Source organism: Grus americana, chromosome Z, assembly GCF_028858705.1.
Source record: "Grus americana isolate bGruAme1 chromosome Z, bGruAme1.mat, whole genome shotgun sequence".
Taxonomy (NCBI): domain Eukaryota; kingdom Metazoa; phylum Chordata; class Aves; order Gruiformes; family Gruidae; genus Grus; species Grus americana.
The window spans coordinates 8,232,636-8,256,728 of NC_072891.1; positions in this window are offsets into that span (position 1 = coordinate 8,232,636).

Consider the following 24,093-nt stretch of genomic DNA (forward strand, 5'->3'; position numbering starts at 1 on the left):
GACTGAGCATGACGTCATATGGTATGGGATATCCCTCTGGTCAGTTGGGGTCAGCTGTCCCGGCTGTGTCCCCTCCCAACTCCTTGTGCACCCCCAGCCTCCTCGCTGGTGGGGTGGGGTGAGGAGCAGAAAAGGCCTTGGCTCTGTGTAAGCACTGCTCAGCAGGAACGAGAACATCTCTGTGTTATCAGCACTGTTTTCAGCACAAATCCAAAACATAGCCCTGTACTAGCTACTATGATGAATACTAACACTATCCCAGCCAAAACCAGCGCAGTGAACCAGCACAGGCAGTGCCCTCACTGACTGGGCAGTCTTGTGAGGTCTTGACATGGCAAGTAGAGATGAGGACTGGTAATACTGTGGAGGGATGAATTGGATCCAGGGTCTATCCACACATCCCATCAGGATGAAAGAGAGCTGGAGCTGGAGAGAAGGCTGGAGACAATCCTTGGCATGGGAACCCCACATCTGAGGGGTCTATCCAGGAGATGAGTAACCCACAGCACAAGTCTGAGGTCCACTCAGGAAGCAGGGCTGGAGACCAGTATCCTATGGTGTTATTGGGGCAGGGACTGGTATTCAGGACTGAGCTGAAGCAGCACCTTTGTACAATGGCAGTAGGTGTGTAGGGGTCTTAGGTGAGGTTGGTCAGGGTTGTTCAGGACCGTTCGTGCCCTCAGGGTCCTGACAATCTCCCTGTAGGACTACTCTTACATTTGTGCAGCAGGGAACCAAACAGTTTCCCAAAGTTCGCTTGGGCTGAGCCAGGTGGCAGTGACAGTGGCACTGGCACCATGTGTTCGCCATAGTCTGCCTGGGACAATCCATGAGCGTGGCCATGGCTCCTTTCTCATTTCCAGATCTAAGTTTCCTTCTCTTGGAAACCAGAATATGGGGTATGTGCTCAGCTCCTCAGCACCTCTCTTGCCATAGAGACTTCAGGGCCAAACTGAGATGGCGACTTCACATGTTAGAGTGCCCAGACCAAAGACTGACTACACCATACATTGATCAATATTTTTTTCTAACAACTCAAACGCTCTTTTTCTTTCTCTTTCTTCTACTTAAAGAGTAATGAACAAGACTGAGTTGGAGTACATGATATGAGTTACTTGCCCCTCAAAATCAGTGTAAGGCATTGTAGGTCATCACAGAGACATCAGTCACAGAATATCTTGTACTACATATTAACATGAGAGATGGAAACTACCATGAGAGGAGGAAAGGAAAAAGTAAGAATATTTTACCTTTTTTTTTTTTTTTCTCTCCTAAAGGAACTTAAAAAGGCAAGTAAAGCACTGCAGAAAATAACTGTATAATTCTGTTATATGCACTGTATACAGAGCTTAACCATTAACGTAGCAGAGTTCATGGACTCTAATAAAGAGGAAATTACCCTATATTTCAGCACTGTGTTCGCAGAGTTCCTTCCCGTGTTTACAATCAGTGGGTAGCTATTGAACTCGCAAGGCTTTTTTTCCCTCTGCCTAGCAGTCTGCCATAGTGAGGCATATTACTATGGGATGTGCAAGTGAATTTAAAGTAAGAAGCATTTCTCTTAAATGCTTGCAATTTTCTGGTTCCTCGGCCCCTAGCAAATGTCTCATTGTGTTCGACTAATATTTACACATTTTTCTATACAGCTGTTCTTCTATTATTTTTATTATTTTTGCTTTCCAAGGTTAGATTTTTCCAGAGTGGCTTTAACTGTAGAAATAGATTATCCAGATGTATACAAAAGAACTTCTCTGTAAGTTCAAAGTCACTCGTAAATAAGGGAGATGTGGCATTTTCCCCTCAGCTGCTACTAAAGCCTTACAAATCTCATGAGCTCAAGATAGATCCCTGATCTAAACATCATGTAAGAGTTCCATCTTTTCAGGGGAATAGAAGTTCATTTGCTCACTCACCCAAAATAAAAATTGTAAAGAAAACCTCCAGCCTTTCTCTGGAATAGGAGGCAGCAAGGATGTTAAATTCGTATACTGCAAGCTAAATAATTTGAGAGATATATATATATATTTATATATGTCCATACACACACATATTTTTCCCATTGCTATTTCTACAATAGAATGGCTACCTACACGTAATTAAGGTCACAGGCTTAAGTACCAGCTGAGGAACTGCAAAGTGCAAAATAACAGCATACAGCAAGTCAATTGGAAGGGTGGAGGAGAATAAAAAGGAGGAGAGAAGGTAGCCTTTAATACATAGAGGTAGAGGAAGTCAGGATTTTTAATTAGTAAATGCTGCCTTCTCTAATATTTTTGTTTTCAAAACTTGCACAAAACAGAATGGTGCTTTCGTAGGATGGGAAACTGGCCATAAAAAACCCTCAAACCAAATCAAAACCCAAACATAAAACCCAACCATGAATCACAATTAATTTTATCTCTTTGAGGGAGAAACATACAATTCTGTGGAAGGGTATTTGAACAGTGTTCCACAGACACCCCTGCACCAGAAATATCATGTAAACCAAAGGGACAATATATGAAGGCAAACCTTCAGTCACATTATGTTTTAAAGCATAGCACAGTTTAGTTCAGCTGCAGTCTGAAATTTGCTTAATAGCTTATTGTATCTCATTCTCATCCCCTACTAATGTTCATTTTCACATTCAGAAACTCTTGTCTTCTTCCCCTCCTCCCTCTCCCCCTGCTCTCAATAAGGTTATTGGGACAATTCACAGATCTCTCACTTTTTCTGTGTTGAAGTCTCTTTCCTAAAGGCCCACACTTGACTAGTGGATATGTACTTTAATTAAAAGCAATATATCTTTCTTTTTTCTTTCCTTTTAATCTCTATCTATAGGCTTGTCCTTGGAGTTTTCATTCTTCAGGGCAAGGTGAATGGAATTTGCTTGTTTGCCAGGGATATATCTAGTATATTTAAGACACTAAATATAACAAAAATAGGGATTTTTTTTTTTAATTATTACTTTTTTAGTGTAATCCTTGAAATATGATTCTCACTGGGAGTAGGAACAAGAGGGTAAGAATTCCTTAAAAATTGTCCCCAAGGATGCTTAATATTTACCTTAAAAAATAACAGGTCAGTCCTAAAATTAAATACTGCCCCGGTGCAGTTAATGGCAAAGTTGCTATTGGCTTCAAAGGAATCGAGGTTTCACCTCTTGTCTTAAAATGTAGGCTCCTCTGCTACTGTAAATCAGTGTCACTACCCTGACTTGAAATCAATAGCACTCTTCTGATTCACACTGCCTCCATATGCCTCTGTATTAACACTGCCTGCTGTATGAATCAGGACATTTTCCTCAAACTTTTTGCTGAGGCAATTAAGTTCTGAGTTGTAGCACTCTGGATGATGAGGAAGTGCTTCACAACACACCAGGTCGTTCCTTGATCCAACATTGATGACCAGATCCTCAGGAGAGACAAATATAGCATTTTCCAGATGGATAGGGCTGATCTTTGATCTTCCAACTTTTCTGGGGGAAAGGATATTGCTGGGACAGAATTGGGGTGGGGAGGTAGGGGAGAGGAGATAGAGCATTAGGATGAATTAGCGCTTCAGGGGCTAAATTATAAGATCTCTGCAGGCATACACTGAGACCATTCAACAGCAAAGAGTCTAAGAGACACCAGAAGAGGTAAAAATACCAGGAGATTGCTGGGAATACCTTTTCTTCATGTTGTACAGGAGAAGTCCAGGGCACAAAGCCATTTTCTTAGTCTAGGAGATGGTTTATTTTAGTTGGTGATTTATTTTGTGTCCAACTCATCAGATACCTCCCAGGTTTAGAAGTGATCTGTATGTCCTTTAGTTGACAGGACAGTTTAGTTTAGCAGTGGCAGGGTCAGCTAAGCTGTTTTATGTTATTTTGACAACAATTGCCTTGCTTACAAGATATCTGGAAAGCCTTTAACTAATACAGAGAAGTCCCTGGTTGGGAATGATGAAAATTATTATTCTCAGTAGGGGGATCAATGTTTACCTTCTGATAGCCCTGGATTTCTGGGACCGCATCCAATGCTGTAGCTGGAGACAGCAGAAGTATGAGCCAAGATCTTCCAAGTCAGGTGCTTAAGTGTTTGATGCTGAATTCCATGTTTAAGCAGCTCAATAAGCAGCCTAATCTTCAGGAATGATATGCTGGGTAGGCAGGATCTTTCCAAGGCAATGCATTTATTTATGTATTCAAATTTGTGTTGAAAAGACTACCTCCAGGCCATCAGAGTGGAACAATTCATTGCCCAAGTTTCAAAAAGAAAGAGAGGCTGGGTTGGTGTCTGTAAATGATACTGAACCACAGGATACAATGTCTTATTTAGAAGATTCATCTTTTCAGTACACAGAACACCAGCAGGAAAGTTAACAGCCTGTCCTTCATCCTGCCAATTAATGGAGGTGCACTTCTAGTAGCAGAAGTATCACTGTACTGCTCCCTGGTTTTCCTGAGAGTTGGGCACTGCTGAGACAAGTGAGTGTTTAAACAGATCCTTAATATAACTGCAAGTGTTGCCACTTCCCCCTGTAGAACTGAATTTACTTGTATTATTACTTTTTCCCCCCAACTACTGTAGTGCCAACAGACCCAAACTAAGAATGGGATCTGATCTCTGACTCTGAAAAGGAAATGATCCTACCAGATGGACTGACAATTTAAATAGCCAGAATAGACTAGTGAACACTGTCGGTCCTATTACACAAGTGGGGAACTCATTAAACATTGTGCCCTATATTATATACTTATTTAGGGGTAGAACTATGGGTTGAACCAGATCTCCTCTATCCCAGCTGAGTGCATTAGCCACTGTGTGTAATAAGGCCAGAAAGGGCAGTTTTAAGCAGGAAAGAAAAGGAATCAAGGGAGCAAGCCGCAGAGTTGTTAATGTAGCTGTGGTTTTGCATATGTGTGAAAAAGGAGAGCAAGGGTCATTCTGCAGAGACATAAAAAGAAAAGAATAAAGATTGGAAAGTGACTCAGGAAATAACTCTGTAAAAAGATGGAGCAATTAGCCTTTTCTTATTTTCTTTCTTTGCATTATTCCTCTAAACTTTATTGATTTTTTTAACTGTGTAGATACAACGTTTTATTTTTTGTTTTATTATAACACTCACCATCTCTTCAAATTCCAATTGATCTGGCTTTTGCTTTAATCATCCAATTAATACAGCTCCAGAAAAACTCAAGGGAGATGTACCTAATGCTGAGAACAAAAAACCATACAGGCAGAGCTGTGCTTATGACCCTGTTGGAGGCTTTTTGATTATGCCTAACTACTGTGATCAATACTTCAGGACTTTTAAAAACATGCATATTGGGTGAAATGTAAATGGTGATTTTTTTTATTTTTTTTCTCAATAGGTTTTATTTAAAACCAATTTGCTCCATTCTACTCGAGTCACACAAATGCAAATCTCAAGTGCTTTCTTCTGAACCACAAGAAATGAGAGAAACATTTAGCCATAAATAAAGCACGTGTATATAGGTATGTATGTGTTGTGGGTGTGTAGGTTAGGAATGGGTTATTGTCGGTGTATTCCTCTGGTATCAGGAGAGGAGCACTGCACCCTGGCAGGACTTAGGTCCTCTGTATTTCTCCATGCTAGAGCAGTAGTCTTTGTATGTATTAGAGGCATTAAAACAAAGCTGAAAAATCAGCTGTGAAAAAAAGGTGGTGAGCATGATTGAGTTTTCCCTGCAGTTCAAAGGGAGTTATATTCAACACTCTTCCCCACCCCCCCCAAAAAAAAAGAAAAAAAAAGTCCCCCAAAATTAAGCCAAACCCTTTAATTATGGAAAATTAAAAATCTGTTCAGCATCCAATTCCTTCCTTGGACTACCAGCCCCAAATATTAAATCAGAATTTGGATATTGCTGATTACTTCATTGTTTTGCTTTGTTCTGTTTCTTCTTATAAATGTTGAAAAAATGTCCAGTGAATCTTTTCAGTGAGTTTCAGACAGAATATCTTCAATCGTTAACAAACCCATGTGCCTTTGGAAAGGATCATGACTCTGCATTCTCCACTCCATAGCTGTCCAGCATAAGGTTTCCTGTATCTTCCTCTCAATCCCCGGTACTGGGCACTCCCCAGATATTGCCCTTGTGATGCGATGTGACACCTCCTGTCATGAGCACCAGTTAGTGTGACTGTACACACCATGTCACTTCTAGCAGGCAAACCAGAGAGCCATGTTTCAAGGGATGGAACACCTCAGCTCTCCCCAACACTGCTGGAAATGTCTTTCTCTCCATTTGCTCAGCTTTCAGATGGGTAGAGTGAGCTTGTAGGTGTCCTTTCCTTCACTCTTGCAGCTTTGACAGTGATTATCTTTCCCATTTTCTTTTCTTTTACATCTCCACATGTCAGCTGTGACATGCTGTGCTGCTGGTCCCCTGTTCGTGACGGTAGAATTGTGTAATTGCACATGGAGGATGTTTTCAGGTTTCTTTTTTTTTTTTTAAATTTATTTTATTTTAATTTAATTTTTAGCTGAAACAGAGCCTGCCTTCAAGAACAAATATGATTCTGTTTACTTGGTCAGCTAGTAAAATTGTGGGCCAGAAAAAGATTAAAAAAACCAAAACAAAACAAAACTGTTTTTTAAGCCAGGCTACAAATTCTCTTGGACAGAGACTATGTTATACAGAGACATTTATACAGAGACATTTGATTTTTAATACAGCAAAGACCTGAAAGGAAGTTAAACACCTTATTCAAGAAAAGGACCGTTTAGTCCCATGTCCTGTCTGCAGCTATGATCAGAAGCAGATGTCTGTGTATGAGGATAGGAATGGGACAAGCATATTAAGACGTATAGAAAGGGCAAGCATGTAAGAACAGGGGAAGTAGACATGTCCTTGGAGACTCTACCATATTCCAACACTTTGCTGATTGACTCTGCTGAGATAGAAATGTCTCTTAGATTCAACAAGGCTCAGTGCTGGGTCCTGCACTTGGGTCACAACAACCCCAGGGAACGCTCCAGGCTTGGGGAAGAGTGGCTGGAAAGCTGCCTGACAGAAAAGGACCTGGGGGTGCTGGTTGACAGCTGGCTGGATATGAGCCAGCAGGGTGCCCAGGTGGCCAAGAAGACCAACAGCATCCTGGCTTGTATCAGACATAGTGTGGCCAGCCGAACCAGGGCAGTGATCATCCTCCTGTACCCTGCACTGGTGAGGCCGCACCTCGAGTTCTGTGTTCAGTTTTGGGCCCCTCACTACAAGAAGAACATTGAGGTGCTGGAGAGTGTCCAGAGAAGGGCAATGGAGGAATGGTCTGGAGCACAAGTCTGATGAGGAGCGGCTGAGGGAACTGGGGTTGTTGAGCCTGGAGAAGAGGTGGCTGAGGGGAGACCTGATCGCTCTCTACAACTACCTGAAAGGAGGTTGTAGCCAGGTGGGGGTTGGTCTCTTCTCCCAAGTAAGAAGTGATGGGACAAGAGGAAATGGCCTCAAGTTGTGCCGGGGGAGGCTTAGATTGGATATTAGGGAAAATTTATTCTCTGAAAGGGTTGTCAATCACTGGAACAGGCTGCCCAGGGAAGTGATTGAGTCACTATCCCCAGAGGTATTTAAAGGACGTGTAGATGTGTTACCTAGGGACATGGTTTAGTGGTGGGCTTAGCAGTGCTAGGTTAACAGTTGATCTTGATGATCTTCAAGGTCTTTTCCAATCTATTCTATTCTATTCTATTTCTTTGTTTTCTTAATATTTTACAGATTTCACCTCCACAGGTATGCCCAGCCTCCCTGAGAACTCATGCCGACTTTTAGTACACACTAGGTTTCCGTTGTAAAGCAATACCAAAGTCATCTCTACACCATGTAAAATAAGAGTTTCTTTTTGTTTGCTACAAACTTGCAACTCTCTAGCTTCATTGGATGTTCTCTCTAGTTCATCCCTGAAGAGATCACCTAGATTCAGCCATTTTAGGATTTCTAATGATCTTTACTGATCCTAAAAGTTACAATGGAGCCTTCTTCAGGGGACAAAGACATCTCCAAGTTCCTCTCCAGTGTAGACTCACAAGCTGCTTAGGTAACAAGCTGTACAGCTCCTGGAGAAGAGCTACCTGAATATGCCCGGTAGGGACTTGCATGCCAGCACACCCTGGCACAGCCACTGCACGGGCTGTTTGCGAGGCACTTAACGTGGGTGGCTGCGGCAGGAGGCAGAGCACAACAGATGCTCAGTGGCTGTCTTTTTCTAGAGGTACATACGCAGCCAACAGATTTCCTCTTGCCTCCCCTCCACCTCGGAGAAGCCAGTTTTACAGTATGCTTGAAGCCTATTTGGTGCCTAAAGAATGATTTCCACCACCAGGAGTTGCCAGGCTGTAGGTGAGTGAACAGCAGCCATGTGCCAATTTCCCCTCTATCATAAGAAATCACCACTTGTTTACTTGACAGAGCTACACGTGTAAACAGCTGTACATTTCAGTGCATACAAGATGTTACAAGTGTAAAACAGCAGCCATGCATATTATGTGTTTCAGGGCTCTACAGGTTCACTACTGATTTCCATCAGAAAACAGACAGCGTAATGCGATTTGCGGGGAGAATAGGACGCCTTTGCTCAGCTGAGATGCGGCGAGCCCATGCAGCCAGGGAAGAGGCGATCTGCTGAGTTTTCCAGTGGTCGTGCTGCTCCAGAGCCAGGGACTTAGCTGGCGGTCAGCAGCGACGTTACTGTCACAGTGTCACCTGTCAAATTGTCTCCGCAGGAATAATGGTGACTGGATGCCCTGGTGATTAGTGTGTGCTTAAAACCTAGCAGATGCATGCAAACAGTCTGAGCCCACAGCCGGGTTTACCCCTCCATGTAACTGCATTTAGTTCAGGGAAATCACTCCTGATTGGCACCACAGACTAAAGAATCTGTCTGAAGGGGTGGAAAAGAAATGTGGCAGTGCCAGAGTGCTGAAATATCACCTCTTTCCCAGGTGAAATGCAGTTCTTTGTGAATAATAACAATCTGCATTGAGTAGATACTAGATGCTTCTAATTAATTAAGGTTCTATTATGACTAACCAAAGCACACAAAAAAAGTGCCTACTGACTGAGTAAGGTTTTGCTTTTTAAGAGTCAGACTAATGGCAAGCAGAATTGGTAACAGACCAAGGGGAATCCGGGTGAGGAGAAGGGGTCATTTGGAATAGCTGATTATGTGCATATGTGCTGCTGAGAAGTAACAGCAAAGAAGCCTCAGAAAAAGGTATCCTCTGATCCAAAATACTTATAGGACACAAGCAAAACCAGTAAATCCTGCAATAAAAACTCAAAGAAATGGATGCATTTCTGAGCAAATATCTCTTTACTTTTAATTAGGAGGAAAAAAAATAAAATAGGTGCCCATCAAGACCAGGATCTTACCTCTGGGGGTGTTCAGTAATAGATGCTTTGAGATCAATGCCTGGAGCCAGTGATCTTTTTGTCATTGTGCCCACATCTCTTTTGACACTCAGGAAATTACTTCTTCACCTGGTGATTACAACCAGACCTGTCCTTCAAAAATTCACCTTTATGAAACTCTTTCATATTTTTTCACCCTGCTTTCAAAAAGAATGTTGAGTCACAAGAATGGTGGAAATCAGTTCTTTTCCACTGATTTCAGTGGAGTATCACTGGTTTGCACCAGCTGAATATCTGGCTCTCAGTTCTTATGAAATCCCAGTTGTAAAACATTGCAGGAAAAAAACTCAGACACAATCATGGAAATCTATAATGAGCACGTAAAGGTCCTCTGTCTAAGAAGTCTCATCTTTGCAAATGTTAACCATAGCATTATGGCAATCAAAACATGGACAGAAAAGAAAACAACCACCTCACTTGCCTGCTCTTACCCAGTCTATATTTACACCATATAGAAGAGTTCAGAACACTTCACTGTCTTTCCATCTGTTATTTCCCAAAGCTATTTCCTGCTCCTTTTTACAATTTTCACCTCTGTAATGACATTGTGGGTGATCCACCACTGCACTTCTAAACCTCACCTTGATTCTTTCTGACCAAGTCCTCTTAATCATACCCAATCTAATAATAGCAGTGTTAATAACGCCTTCTGATACAGTATCCTCTTCCACAGGCCTTCTATGATCTTCGGATAGCTAATGTCTTGTTAAAACTTTTTTTACTTATTAATTTTGTCTGTGACAGAGCTTGATTAGCTTCTAAATTACCCTGTTCCTATTTTTAGTGCACTATGCCCCTACCCTTCACACACAGTTTAATCCCAAAGTATTAATTCGTCTCTATATAATGCTGACTTGTCTTTCTCCAGGTATCCTAAATCTTCCTGTTTTCGTTTGAGGTCCATCTACCTTTGTTTTAACTCTTATTACCTTTCTCATTACTTTTACTGCTCTCTGTTCTCCATTGACGGGCACAATTGCTTTGCAACAGCCACGGGTAGTGCTGGAGAGGTGAAGGGTCAGGTTCACTCTTTGAAAGAACTCACCTCACGTCCCACTTAAATTAGCAATTGCAATAATGCACTGAGTTGAGAGAGGGAGGGAGGGGGGATTTTTATGTCTCTAATCACTTCGGGGTAAGTTGTGAACTCAGCTCTCTGCAGAAGTGAGAGTCAGGAGAAGCAGCTCTTTGCTACTACTTCACCTCACATTGTGACTTGTTAGACATGTTGTCTTGCAAGAAGGAGGTGGGACGGAGCGGGGAGTCAGAGGGACTTAGAGACAGCCACTTAGCCAAATGGTTCCACAGTGGAGAACAGGCTGTAAGAAGCAAACTGCTGCTCGAGCTTCCTTGTCCTGAGATAATCACAACACAACTCTGTGGAAAAGGCAGTCATGATCCTTAATAAGTTGCAGACCATCACACTGCTGCAAATACTGCAGTATTTGAGCTAGCATTGGTAAGGGGTCTGGAAATTTAACAGATTTATGATCAGATTTGTTCTGTTTCTGGCAGAGCATCAGAGAAGTCTGACCACATGGCCTATGCTGCCAACTTCTTTCCTCCTTCAGAACCCTACAAATAAAGATATATAGGACACCCAAGTTAGATTTGCCTCTGGAGTTCATTCCTTCCAGAAATTAATCAGACAACAAGCTGAGCTACTTTTGGAATTTAGAGTAGCTTGAATCTTGTCATTTTTAAGTCTGACTAGTACAGCTGCGGGATGCTCTGCAGTCTCTGCAAGTCCTGCCAAGTCAACACAAACCCATTACCAAATGCTCTCTCCAGTCTGACACACTTGAGAAGATATGTTTATTCATTTTAAACTGTTGCTCCTTTTTTGACTGATGCTGAATGAATAAGATTTTCCTGCTTCAAATGTTTTTTTACTGGAAAAAATGAAGACATATCAGAGATGTAATATATAATACATAGGATTTCAATGTAAAAAGTTATGTAGGTGCCTAACAAAACATATAAAGTGAGTTCCAAAGAGGGAAATGATGGAGATACGGTTTTACCTCACCACTTCTACTGGTAACAGTTGGGGAAGAGACTAGGATGCAGGAAGGAAACAAAGCCACAGAACATAGAAGGCAAAATGTATCAGACTGAAAGCTCTTGGGCTTTCATGTTCCATCTTAGCAGCCTACCTACACAGTTCCCATCCTGGTTACTTTAGCAGCAGCTGTCCAAAGCCCACTCATGTTGCTGAAGCAGTAACATATGCCCAAATCTCATTGCAACATGTGATGTGCTAGCATCTGACCGGTCATAAGCATAACCTTCATACTTTTTTCCTGTCTACGTGGCTGCTGCTCTTCACATCCAGCAGACTTCATTTCACTTTCAAAGAGGGTCCCTAATGCATGGCAGCTGCCAAATATTTTTTAAGATAAGCATTCTAAGGAAGGCCTACTGTATTCCCTACAATATATCCACCCAGCAGATGCTATGGAGTTGCCATGCATTCTCCATCCCTTCTACAGTATCTAGATATGAAAAGGATCTATTGTTTTCCCATCAAGGTGTGGCCTCTTCATCATGACAAAAGAGGAGAGCAACTCCTTGTCTTCATTCAACCACTGCACACCAAAGCAGAGGTGTTAAGCACCTCACCACCAGTGACCTAATGCCCTGGAAAATGAAGGAGGTCTCCTTCAAGTGCTGAGCCAAAGCAATCAAGATAACCTTGACTAGCCACCTCTTCCCTCCATGTCACTCATACAGTCCTCTGGCATGGGTTGCCTCTTTGGCTGATCTTCATCCCTGTGGAACGATGTGAAATAAAGCAGCTTCTAAAATTTTGGGCAGAATATGCTAAAATGCTTTCATCTTCTACCCCTACACTGTGTCTGATGCATTGGTCATTTTTATTAATGCTATTGTAATTGCTTTATTGAATATGCTGGCAGAATATACTCATTCCAGGTATATCGAAGACATGGGGTTGATGGCTTGACCTTGCAGCTCCTTGCTGGAATGTAACTCCAGCGTGCGGAAGGAAGGCAATGAGTTCCTCTCCTAAGAGGTGCATAATCAGTATCCAAAATGAGTCTCCCGTAGACATTTTGCTTAACAACAAATTTAATGGAAAGGCTCCTTGTAACACAAAGGGAGATGAGCCACACATTCTACAGCTTTGATAATCAAATCATTATTTTTGTATCCTTAAGGGATATCTGCTTACAGCAGAATTCAACATATAGTTTAATTTACTTATCTGATCTTTCTCTGCACATGAATAGCTTCTATTTCCTGCCTTATTTCAAATTTTCTTACATAATTCAAATGGCATCACAAAGTATGTATGTGTGTTTTTGTACTGATGATATTGACAACTGACTAAAAGAAGGTTTTATTTCTCTGTTCTTCTTGTCCCTTCCCCATCCCTGGCTATTCAAGCTGCAGTTCAAAAGGATTTATTTTTTATTATCTTAATTCTGTGCCAGTGTGATTATTATTAGTGTTTTAAATTCTAACCTCTGATCCCTTTCATCTTTTTTATTGTTGTGCTTTTACTAATCCCTAGGTCTTATAAAGTGCTTCTCATCTGTACATCTTAAAATGCTTTACAAAGGAGACTGGAAACACTATTCTTACTTGACATGCTGGGGAACTAAGGCACAGAGAAGTGAAGGGTCATATGCAAAAATAATTCAGGCAAACCAATGTTGAAATAAATTCCAGCTTTTTCTGAAAATCTTCCCTATCTGGTCTGCTGTATTACTTTCCTTACAGGATTTGAACAAAAATATCATAGTCATTAGAATTGTAATAAAAAGTCTTTCTTTCTTTTTCTCATTTATTGGCTCCAATTCCTTTTTTCCCCCCTCTTTTTCCTCTTTTCCCTACTTTTCAATATGAATACATGTTTCAAGCACTTTTGAGAAAGTATGAATGAAAAACAAAAATTCTGATCCAATTAGTGCTCGTCATTATTAGTGGTTTTGCAAGCGCAGGTAGGTTTAACATGCATGGACAGTCCTGCAAGGTAAAGTCTGATGTTCCAGAGAATGAGATTTTCTGCTGTTCCCAGGTTAGGAGTGTAAAGAAATTGCACAAAATGTATCCCAAACATAAATGTGGCTAAGTGTGATAGCATGGGTGACAACAACTTGATAATGTAGAGCTTGTAATGAGACACATATATATGGTCTTATCACCCCAAACAGCTCTACCCTGCTGATTCAGGTAAAAAAAAAAAAAAAACAAACCAAACAAACAAACAAACAAAAAAACCCCCAAAACCAACACATCAACAACAAGTAAAAAAACTTTTCGACCATCTCAGCGCTCTCTTGCTCATTACACTGACCTGTCAGAAATGACAACTTGGCCGAGCCCAGTTATTCCATGCTGACAAGGTGCTGTATATGCTTTTCTGCAATAATGTCAGGTTTAAGGTGCAATGTACTTAAGGAAGCTCATTTCTATGATTTGGCCAAAAAGGGCCGTTTTCTCTGTTGGTGGGGAGAGAAATACCTTAGTTAAATTAGGAGTCATTTTCATGAAGATTGTTCATGGAAAACTAGCTTAAAAGAGTGGAACTTTTTTGTTGTTGTTGTTGTTGTTTTTAAGAGGCTGCTCTCCAAGCAATTGTATGATGATTTTCTTGCAGTGTCTAATACAGCAATAATGTTATCCCTAATATCTGACATATTTCAGAAATATCCTAAATGTAACCAAATAGAATTTCATTCAGGGACATATGCTGGCAATCCACTGTAAATAAGGAGATATAATATAAACATGACAATCTAAAGGGCAATCATGCAATAAATGTATATTATAATACCAGGAGGACCAAAGAAAATGAATCCCCAGCTCCACTTGCAGAACCGCAACTACAGAATTTTAGGGAAATTGGATTGCATTAGGACAGAGACCCTTGAAACCTGGAAGGGGAATATGTCATGCTTTGAACAGGTGCAATGGGAGGCGCAAACAACAACAAAGTGGTTTTAAGCCTTAACATTGGTTATGCATGAAAGCAAAGCATCCCATCCAGAGCAATACGAGTGTTGTGAAGGCAGTGGGCCAGTATGATCCTGGGGTTACCGGAGTATAGGGATTTTAAGAGTCCCATATTTACTTGCTGTGATGGGAAGTCTCTTTAGCTGTTGTGATAGCCCCTGAATGGTTTCTTTGTGATCTCAAGCACCCAGCTTCATTTTTTGTAGATAATAATGTGTCTTTAATAACACTTAATTACCTAATCCACTCCATTGTTTATGTTGCATTAATATATTTCTACTTATAACTGGGTTGGGTGTTATATCAAACACCATTCCCTGTGCTAAAGTGTCTGCATACCTACTCAGGAACAGACCCAGGTATATATTACTCTAGTGCAAGCTTAAACTCTGCATAGTTTGGGATACTTAGAACCAGGTATTCTAACAGACAAATTATGTATTAAAGCAATGCACTGCCTGAAGACATATCTCCCTCTGCTGGTAAGGTTACTGATTGCTAAAATGTGTTAAATCCTTTAGGAAAGATTTTCAAGGTTTGAACTTTCAAACACAAAGGTCATAGGTTTGATTCATGGTATGGTGCTATTATGTAAACTAACATCCACTTCCTTCATCTTGAGCACAGAAAGTGTTGTTGGAACACTGACCTCTCAGCAAAAGGGAACAATGTGCCTACGATGTGAAGCAAATAAAGGTCTACAAGTTTAAAAAAAAAAAAAACAAAACCAAAACCAAAACCAAAACCAAAAACAAAACAAGGATGGAAGTGCCAAGGGATGGTGCTGTTCAACTTGGGCAGCAATTCTCAGAGACTTGTCCATTACTTTAGACTTGGAGCTAGTACTTCTTCTCTCAGTGGCTAAACCTTTGTTCATTATTGTTTGCAAACATTGCAAAATGTTTTAATAAATGCATGGAAAGGGTTTGCTAATGAGGCATTTACAACCTTTTAGAATTAAATACCTAAATAGGAAATTTGTCAACAAACAGCTTTGTTTGAGTTGCTGGAATTTATTTAGGGATGAATGAAATGTAAAAAATAACTCATGACTTTTCATCTATCATTTTTTTTTTAATTTTTATTTTCCATTAGAGTAAATCTGTAATTAAATAAATAAATAGGAAAAAAAAAAAATATTCAACCAGCTCTCAGTGCACCAAGACACTATTGTCACTGGAAATAGATATGTCTACTCCTTCATTGCAAATGTCACTTCATGGGGACATGATGGGGTACTCAGACCTCAAACAACATTGGAAGAAAAAATGGAGAGGTACTTTTCACATAAATTTGTGTTTCTCCTGTGCATGCAGTAATGCCAAGATGAGTTCACAATGGCTGTAAAAAGCAACTCTTATTCCCAAAAGATGTTCTAGGTAGACATATTATGGACTAGATTTTTGAAACATCATCTCTCTTAGTATTTCTCATGGTGGGATGGGGGGGACGGGGGGGACGGGGGGGAGGGAGCTGCTAAGGTGTCAAAGACGTTACTTTGCTTGTAACACTTTGAGAGATACATTGAGGACTAAGTCTTGTCCTGACAATTTAGTTTTCCTTCAGTAGTATTCCAGCCATCCAAATACAAATAAGAATAATAACAAAGTAACTCTAAACTAGTCTAACCTATTTTTCTTACAGACTAGGGGAAAAAAAACAATAACACTCCCACAAAACCAAAAACAACAAACAAAACTCGCAAAGAGATAAATTGCAAAAGGTGACAGATTTTGTCAGTGTTAAATAGAGTGATGATAGGTCATAGAAGCAGCTCAGTAACAAGACATGTTTTAATGCCTAAAACATTAGGTGTAGAATTGTCCCAGCTTTTAGCTGGACTCCTAATTAACAACAGAAAGAAAGAACAAAACCTCAGGCACAGAAAGAGGAATCAACTATTATATGAACGTTATTATTTTTCTGGATTGCCATTAGACACTGAAATGTGTTTGGCAAATTGCTGCCTGGAATATAATACATGAACTCACCTTGGAAAGCATAATGAAGGAACTCCCAAATGCTGAAATGTGGTCTGTGGGAGAAGAAGCCCCTTCTGCAAGGAGCAGATGTCTGAAAATTATCCTGCAGCTTCAGGCAAACTCTGTCATGTCAGAGAGAGCACTTACTCACACAAATGGTCTCAACCCCTGCAGTGGGACCGTTTCTGTGGATCAAAATCAATGGGTTTTATAATGTAGGTCCTGTTCCTACAAAGAGGAATCTGACTCAGACAGCAGCTCAAAGCCCTGTTGACTCCGGTGCAGGGATGCGCACACACAGCACAGGCGTGGACATGCACATGCAGGTAAGTGAACCACAGGACAAGTCACACAAGCTGTCTCAGGAACAGAAACTGTCTGTCATCTCTCTTTTGCTGTCTAAAGGACTCCTCTTTCAAGCAGCATATTATCCCAGTCTTGTTTCCCCCCTCTCCTGTAACCTTTTCAAAATAATTCCTTCACACTTTTGCCTACGCTGTCCCTTGCACTAGAGAGGAAACTCCCTAAAAACACCTGAAAATATACCTTGCTTTTCTTTTCCCAAAGCTTCATCAGTTCTCCCCTCTGCTGCTAATCTTGCAAAACATGCAGTAATGTTTAGGAGGCAGGGACATGCATGTTGTCCCCTATTGGAGATGGTAACATCCTCTTTTCTCACACTTCCTGCTCCCTGCCTGTATACAGGGGCCATCATTTATATTCTCCTTACCTCTTTGGGACATGGATGATGGCAATTTGCCTCTGTATTCAGACAGCAGCTCGCACTGCAGAGGGCTGGCGAGCGATTAGGAATTGAGGTACTATGCTAGCAGTGACAGCAATAGCAGGGATCAAAGAGTGGCTCAAGAAACCACCATTCAGTCCTGACTGGCCCCACGCTCCAGAGAGCGAGGCAGCAGTCCCAGCTGTTCCCCCGGCATTCGTTGCTCCCCCCTGAATCTGCAGCTGCTCAGAGGAGCAAAGGAGCCAAAATACTGCCATGCGTGGCAACAGGGGAGCCCTAGCACTGGGGAAGGTCTCGCAGCAGTAGTGTCCTGTGATAAATGTTGCTAGTGCAGGGAAATGGGAACAAAATACCATCTGCCTATCCCACACTGGAAGCAAAGAGGGACATAAATTGTTCTCTTTGGGAACCAATTTACCTGGAGTGGAGCAAGCACAGTTGAGGGAGGCAACTCACCGCCCTTAATGGACTCTAAGTAATGAGATGCCATTGCAACCATCCCACAATTCATTCTCCCACCCGTCAGTTCCACAGTGTCTGGATTTAGCCCCCAGCTCTGATACATGGCTTTCTAAATACAAGTCAGTGCTAGGCTCTGCTGTTGGGATGGAAATCCTGTGTGTTCAGCTGGTGGGAAGACCCTGGGCAAGATGCTGGCTAGCAGACATTCGGGACTTACTTTTATAAGTTGTATTTAATAAGACAACTGGACATTCCCCCCTTCCTCCAAAAAAAAAAACAAACCCCAAAAAAGAAAAAATCACATAATGTTCATGACTAATTAAATTCTTACTCTAGTCATGATTAATGTAACAAATAATTACAGCTTAGATCTAATATAGATACAACTAATTGTTCTGCCCACAGTGCATCGTGACTAACAATTAAACAGAGCTTCCAAAGCAACCGAGAGCAGATCTTAGGCTAACCTTTTGCCTTGTTGTGCTTTTGCTGCCGAAGGAATATACATGCCTACAGCTTTTGTATTCCCATTCACATCACTGGCAGTGACAGATTCTTCTCTTATTAGATGTTAGACAAGCTTATTCCTTTTAACTTCATGTGTTCCCACTTTGTGAGACTGTAGGGCAAATAAAAAAATAGAGAGACACAGAAAAGAAAAAGACTGCATCACCTCTAGGTCCCTCGAGAGATTCCAGCCTGGAAAGCTCTCTTTCTCTCTGTAGCTGTCTCAGTACAGCTGGTTTGAAGGTTTTGAGTTGACTCCAACCTGGCAGCTAAAGATGAGTCTTTTTTTTTTTTTTTTTCCCCCAATATGTTTCTCTTTGCTTTTTTAATTGAAGAAAACTATGCTACAAAAACATACCTTCTGTCCCTTTCAAAGTTAACTGTTGTAGAATCCTGAACTTTATAGTTCACAGCAGGAACACGCTGGATTTACTCTGTACCACACAGATATCTTTTTGATCCTCATGTATGGAGTCTGAATCTACACCAAACCGCTATGATTCGCTAAAGAATAGTTGCAAAGTGGAAAAAAAAAAAATCAGAAAGGAAAAGGTGAGTTTGAATCCTAACCACTTAAACCACTAAGCAGCCAATAGCCTTAATAAGGCCAGGACTTCACTTCTGCCTTTGTGTTTCAGGAAAAGAATTCAAACTAGCTTCTCATCTGGATAATGTTTCCATCTCCTCCTTGGATATCCCCTCTGAATATGGGTGAGTCACTTAATAAGTATTAATTTGATTTTGGTTTTAATTTTATTTTTCTTGTGTGTCATGTGTTTGAAAGCTGTGAATAACCTAAACAAAAAATTGTTTGCATTTTGTGCATTACCTATCTATAGCCTCTTAATGCCACAGTAATAGTGATAATACGATGCTGACAGTAATAATGCTAAAAGTGAGTCTAACAACCACAAAACATATGAACAGAGGATAATGAGGTATGAGTTGTCACCAAATAGTGATGAGTATTGCATGGGAAGGAAAACTGTAGAAGTAAAACATTAAATCAGTCCAGTGACCTTTCTAGTCCTCAGATGTAGAGATAATCTGACGTCCTGTTGAATACTCACTGATTTTAAGGCAAGGAATGCTGATAACCCAAACCAACCAGCAATAAAAAGCAATGCAATGGGAATTTACTAGCTAAACCCAATTGTGGCAATCATCTCAGGAAAGTCTGATTAGAGAAATATATCAGATCTGTGCTCTGAGAAGGCAAACCCTTAGCTGAAACAAAACATAGCTCCACTGATTTAATGAAAACCTTACTGTTGTAACCCATCTTAATGTCAAAAGTAGCAATTTATACATTTTTTAGTTTAGAATAATTATAGAGTTGGTTGGTTGGTTGGTTGGGGGGGATGTGTGGGTGTGGTGGTGGGGTTTTTTTTTGTTTGGTTGGTTGTTTTTTGTTTTATTTTTTTGTTTTTTTACTTGTCTGAACAAAAAGAGGCAATTATTTTTCTCAAACATATTAATTACTGGAAATGACTTGCTCATTCCTGGTAAAAAGAGGAGAACATAGTTCTTCAGTGTGTGCATCTCTCATTGACTTCCAAGGGGCCATCTGGGTCAAATTTGTCCTTAAGTAACAAAATGACTTCCAACTTTAAGCTTTTCCTTCTACCTCTCAGGGTTCATTTGAAGGTGTGCACTGATGCATTGCAGTTTTGTAGAAAACTCTAAGGCACTCTCCGCGGCACCAGAGTAATATCCTCAGTGGAAACTTACTGAAAGGATTGCTACTTGAAGGATGGCCATGAGGCTTTGGAACCAGGTTTTATGAAGTTGATGAACATTCACTGAGGATTAGGCTGTACTCATCAAATGATCTCACTTTTTCTTCAAATTAAACGGAGTGCTGCCGTTTCCTCTCTTCCAAATCTAAGTGTTCACAGCAAAAAAAAACTGTTATAAATGTGCTTCTCTCCTCTCCTCCACTGCTCAGCCAACCTTATTTCATTTGTGATTTCAGATTTTTTCTTATTTATTTTCTAAATCTATATGCCAAACAACATGTTCCATTATATAAGAAGCTTGAAATAAATTTGTGGAAATGTTGACGTTTCCTAGGAATCTGTAGTACAATGGAATTGATCAAGTCAGAAAAAAAAGGATGGCTTTGCCATTTAGTTACAGAATGCTTATGCCTGCTGTGTGGGTGATTTTGATGCTCTGAAGCAATTCCCCTTTGCCAGTTCACAGGGCTGTTCTGCCCCTCTCCTTTCCCTGGCAGATAGTGAAGAGTATGGGTTAGATCCCGGCAAGCGTAAATCAGCCTTCCTCCAAAACTCATTGGAACAAGGCCAATTATCTAAAAGATAAGTGCCTGATCCCACTGATTATTATTTGACAATTAATGTCAGCCTCCATGGAAAATTTCAGCTTAGTCAGTATGTGATATCCTGAATACAGTAAGCAGGCTGTCAGATCTACTACCCTTTCTCTAATAACCGCAAAGATTTGTATCTCAAATGAGGTACTACAACTTAAGTGCACAAATGAAAATTGCCGCTGAAGCAATGCCTCAGGGTATGTAAGCTCTGTAACTATCTCACATTGTCTTTAAAGCCAAAAAAGCCAGTGTGGACTGAGTTTTGGAGTGCCCAGAATTTCACCAAATGTCCCTTGATGTAGGAAGCATCATCCATTCTTTACAGTTCATTTCCTATGGACTGAAAAGATTCCAGGAACACGAAAATGGGCATGAATTTGTAGACAGCTGTAAGATAGATATGAAAGATAAACTTGCTTCCACACACTAGAATGTGACTGACAGTTTCTCTAGTCACTTATTTTCAGCAAGTCAATGCTTATAACAAATCTTATCCACAGGATCTGGCACCAGCTGCCTGTTGGTCTCGAACATATCATCACACAATAGCTCTGGCACAATCCGTGGCCGTAGCATGTTCTCTGCAGGAGATTCTCTCCATCAGTATTAGCCATGCATAGCTTCTTCTCCTAACTCTTCATCCTCAAAAGAGCTATGTCCTCCAAGCAAGAAATTTGAGTTCTCTTGGCTAATATTGGAGAATATAGTGATCCATAGCCCAAAATGGACACAAAGAAACAAGCCAAAAAGATTACACCTAGAATTCAGTCCTTTATTTTTTGCTGTGCATGAGAAATCTAAATCACCTTTCACTAAAATCAACAAAAATGCTTCCTTTGACTTTGGTGCGAACTGGAGCACATTTTCAGGGACCAGGGAAAGCTCTGATTTCATACTTTCTCAAGCAAGAGATAAAGGTCTTTAAGCAATGTGACCAGAAACTGCTTGTAAATGACCTAGAGATTAGACTTTGACTGGTATGATTGTTTAAAAGCTGATATGTATGATTCCTAGGCTGTCTGAATGAGAGTTGTTTCACCTTGCTTCACATATCTATGAAATGAAGTTAATAATCATCTTAGGATTCCTTCATATCACATGGAGAAAAATTGGTCCTATTAAAGACCTACATGGTGAATTAATTGGGCACTACAAGTACCTATTTCTCTCCATTGATATTAAAACCAGTCTAGATAACCAGTTTAGTATATACACACATTTTGTCTGATGACTACCATTCTACAATGTATCTGAAAGAACACATTACGGGAGCACTAATGGTGTGAAGCTAAGCATCACCTTAAGACTCTTGAAAGCCATGTCACCAAAGCAGTAGTAATAGAAAAGCAAGAAATTTCCATATATGTGTTCATGTGGATCTGATTGAGCCATTTTGGAGTATTATAATTCATTATTATGAAAAATTAAATATTCTCTAATTTTATAAATTGTTTCAGAACACCTAGAATCTTTTTCCCCTCCTTTTGTTAGAAAGAGACCTTTGCCACAATATATCTCTCTTTCCTAAGCAATCTATTATTTCAGAGTTTTCTGTATAACTGCTCTTTTTTTCATTTTCAGTACCCAAACTTCCCAATTTATCCACAAGACAGGCAGTGTGTCGCTTCCAGCAATTGCACCATGACTCTTTTCCTGAGAGACCACTTCTTGCTGTGATATTAGTTAGTTCAATCATCATTGCCTGTGCCTTTGCTACTAAATCAGTAAAGAGTGTCAATCACGGCCAGTCATGATACTTTCATCAGTGTTATGGAGAATTACCATTTTGACACTGAACTAAAATCCAGAAACTCACTTCCCATAGGCTACTATACAGTCATCATATGGGTGCTTGATTGCTTCCAGATATGGAACTCTGGAAGCAAGTAGGATCCTAATAAATTTTACAGGGCATTACACCTCTTATACTTTTTGACTTATTCATGAAATGCAAATCCTAGTTTCCTAAATTTGAATTTTCCTATGCCAAAGGAAGTTTGAAGTTCTTTTGAAAGAACGATGAAGTTCTTTTGAAGATTGTTCTTTTCAAATTTCTCTTCCTGGAATAGTACATGTTCAAATGTCTTCTATGTAAAAATCACAATGCTAGTGTTTTGTGTTGTTGCTAACAAGAAGCTTTTATACACTTCACTTGTCAGACATACACTCTTTGCTGGGTAAAAAACTGACTCTATGGCCTGGCCCAAAGAGTAGTGATGAATGGAGTTAAATCCAGTTAGCGGCCAGTCACAAGTGATGTTCCCCAGGGCTCAGTATTTGGGCCAGTTCTCTTTAATATCTTTATCAATGATCTGGACAAGGGGATCGAGGGCACCCTTAGTAAGTTTGCAGATGACACCAAGTTGGGCAGGAGCGTTGATTCGCTTAAGGGTAGGAAGGCTCTACAGAGGGATCTGGACAGGCTGGATCGATGGGCCGACACCAACTGTACGAGGTTCAACAAGGCTCAGTGCTGGGTCCTGCACTTGGCTCACAACCACCCCAGGGAATGCTCAGGCTTGGGGAAGAGTGGCTGGAAAGCTGCTGGGCTGAAAAGGACCTGGGGGTGCTGGTTGACAGTCAGCTGAATATGAGCTGGTTGAGGGACCTGGGGTTGTTGAGCCTGGAGAAGAGGAGCCTGAGAGGAGACCTGATCGCTCTCTACAACTACCTGAAAGGAGGTTGTAGCCAGGTGGGTGTCGGTCTCTTCTCCCAAGTAACAAGCAATAGGACAAGAGAAAATGGCCTCAAGTTGTGCCAGGGGAGGTTTAGATTGGATATTAGGGAAAATTTCTTCACTGAAAGGGTTGTCAAGCATTGGAACAGGCTGCCCAGGGATGTGGTCCAGTCACCATTCCTGGAGGCATTTAAAGGACAGGTAGATATGGTGCTCAGGGATATTGTTTAGTGGTGGGCTTGACAGTGTTAGGTTTATGTTTGGACTCAATCTTAAAGGTCTTTTCCAACCTAAATGACTCTGTGATTCTATGATTATTGAATGAATTTGTGATCTTTATTGCCTTAAAGTGTGTGGCTAGATAGAGATGTAGACATGGATAGAGATATTAATGCTATTTATATATCTAACACAGAAATACAATGTTTGTTATTATAATTTTAATTTCCAAAGGTTTTTTTAATGAGTTTGCAGCTTATCAAAATGATAGTGACTTCCATGGTCCAGTGAGTCACATGGTGTACATGTGATTTTAAGTTCTGTCATCTTTTTTTTTTCTTTCTTTTAACTCAGATTCTTAAAGCACTTAGTCTGATACAAGGACTGGCCAGAAGCCTGCTATGGACAATGGCTGTCTTTCCATAAATTTTCATGACTGTTAGATCAGTCACACAAGGTGGGAATCCTTTAATTTATCTGTTAGCCTAACAGCTAGATTCCAATCTTAGTTTGCCATCTAGGATTGTTCTTTAGACATCAGGAAGAGATAGCTACTTGGAAATAGCAATGTTTCTGTTCTCAATTTAAGTCCAGCATAGGCAGGCTGAACAAATTTCTGGACATGCTTATAAGTCTTCACTGATTATAAACAGGGCTTAGATGATTAGCTTAAATTAGGAGTTAGACAGTTAAAAATACATAGGATGAATATCTACCTCACTGTCACACAGAATATTTTCCTATTGAGAGGCTGAGGTACAGCTATCCCTAAAAATGTAAACCCCCAAATATTCC